Genomic DNA, 2500 nt, shown 5'->3' with positions numbered 1-2500 from the left:
TGCTGTACCTGCCCTGGGAGTGTTTGATGGGACAGTGTAGAGGGAGCTTTACTCTGTACCTAACCCGTGCTGTACCTGCCCTGGGAATGTTTGATGGGACAGTGTAGAGGGAGCTTTACTCTGTATCTAACCCGTGCTGTACCTGCCCTGGGAGTGTTTGATGGGACAGTGTAGAGGGAGCTTTACTCTGTATCTAACCCGTGCTGTACCTGCCCTGGGAGTGTTTGATGGGGACAGTGTAGAGGGAACTTTACTCTGTATCTAACCCCGTGCTGTACCTGCCCTGGGAGTGTTTGATGGGACAGTGTAGAGGGAGCTTTACTCTGTATCTAACCCGTGCTGTACCTGCCCTGGGAGTGTTTGATGGGACAGTGTAGAGGGAGATTTACTCTGTATCTAACCCATGCTGTACCTGCCCTAGGAGTGTTTGATGGGACAGTGTAGAGGGAGCTTTACTCTGTATCTAACCCGTGGTGTACCTGCCCTGGGAGTGTTTGATGGGGACAGTGTCGAGGGGGCTTTACTCTGTATCTAACACGTGCTGTACCTGCCCTGGGAGTGTTTGATGGGACAGTGTAGAGGGAGCTTTACTCTGTATCTAACCCCGTGCTGTACCTGCCCTGGGAGTGTTTGATGGGACAGTGTAGAGGGAGCTTTACTCTGTATCTAACCCATGCTGTACCTGCCCTGGGAGTGTTTGATGGGACAGTGTAGAGGGAGCTTCACTCTGTATCTAACCCGTGGTGTACCTGCCCTAGGAGTGTTTGATGGGGACAGTGTAGAGGGAGCTTTACTCTGTATCTAACCCCGTGCTGTACCTGCCCTGGGAGTGTTTGATGGGACAGTGTAGAGGGAGCTTTACTCTGTATCTAACCCATGCTGTACCTGCTCTGGGAGTGTTTGATGGGACAGTGTAGAGGGAGCTTCACTCTGTATCTAACCCGTGGTGTACCTGCCCTGGGAGTGTTTGATGGGGACAGTGTAGAGGGGGCTTTACTCTGTATCTAACCCGTTCTGTACCTGCCCTGGGAGTGTTTGATGGGACAGTGTAGAGGGAGCTTTACTCTGTATCTAACCCAGTGCTGTACCTGCCCTGGGAGTGTTTGATGGGGACAGTGTAGAGGGAGCTTTATTCTGTATCTAACCCGTGTTTGTACCTGCCCTGGGAGTGTTTGATGGGGCAGTATAGAGGGAGCTTTACTCTGTATCTAACCCCGTGCTGTACCTGCCCTGGGAGTGTTTGATGGGACAGTGTAGAGGGAGCTTTACTCTGTATCTAACCCGTGCTGCACCTGCCCTGGGAGTGTTTGATGGGACAGTGTAGAGGGAGCTTTACTCTGTATCTAACCCGTGCTGTACCTGCCCTGGGAGTGTTTGATGTGGACAGTGTAGAGGGAGCTTTACTCTGTATCTAACCCGTGCTGTACCTGCCCTGGGAGTGTTTGATGGGACAGTGTAGAGGGAGCTTTACTCTGTATCCAACACCGTGCTGTACCTGCCCTGGGAGTGTTTGATGGGACAGTGTAGAGGGAGCTTTACTCTGTATCTAACCCGTGCTGTACCTGCCCTGGGAGTGTTTGATGGGGACAGTGTAGAGGGAGCTTTACTCTGTATCTAACCCCATGCTGTACCTGCCCTGGGAGTGTTTGATGGGACAGTGTAGAGGGAGCTTTACTCTGTATCTAACCCGTGCTGTACCTGCCCTGGGAGTGTTTGATGGGGACAGTGTAGAGGGAGCTTTACTCTGTATCTAACCCGTGCTGCAGCTGCCCTGGGAGTGTTTCATGGGACAGTGTAGAGGGAGCTCTACTCTGTATCTAACCCGTGCTGTACCTGCCCTCTGAGTGTTTGATGGGACAGTGTAGAGGAGCTTTACTCTGTATCTAATCCCGTGCTGTACCTGCCCGGTGAGTGTTTGATGGGGACAGTGTAGAGGGAGCTTTACTCTGTATCTAACCCGTGCTGTACCTGCCCTGGGAGTGTTTGATGGGACAGTGTAGAGGGAGCTTTACTCTGTATCTAACCCGTGCTGTACCTGCCCTGGGAGTGTTTGATTGGGACAGTGCAGAGGGAGCTTTACTCTGTATCTAACCCGTGCTGTACCTGCCCTGGGAGTGTTTGATGGGGACAGTGCAGAGGGAGCTTTACTCTGTATCTAACCCGTGCTGTACCTGCCTGGGAGTGTTTGATGGGACAGTGTAGAGGGAGCTTTACTCTGTATCTAACCCGTGCTGTACCTGCCCTGGGAGTGTTTGATGGGACAGTGTAGAGGGAGCTTTACTCTGTATCTAACCCGTGCTGTACCTGCCCTGGGAGTGTTTGATGGGACAGTGTAGAGGGAGCTTTACTCTATATCTAACCCGTGCTGTACCTGCCCTGGGAGTGTTTGATGGGACAGTGTAGAGGGAGCTTTACTCTGTATCTAACCCGTGCTGTACCTGCCCTGGGAGTGTTTGATGGGACAGTGTAGAGGGAGCTTTACTCTGTATCCAACCCCGTG

Source organism: Somniosus microcephalus, unplaced genomic scaffold (genome assembly GCF_052327205.1).
Source record: "Somniosus microcephalus isolate GS21.2 unplaced genomic scaffold, FLI_Smic_1.0 unresolved_chr7, whole genome shotgun sequence".
NCBI classification, from domain to species: Eukaryota; Metazoa; Chordata; class Chondrichthyes; order Squaliformes; family Somniosidae; genus Somniosus; species Somniosus microcephalus.
This window is presented reverse-complemented; position numbering follows the sequence as displayed.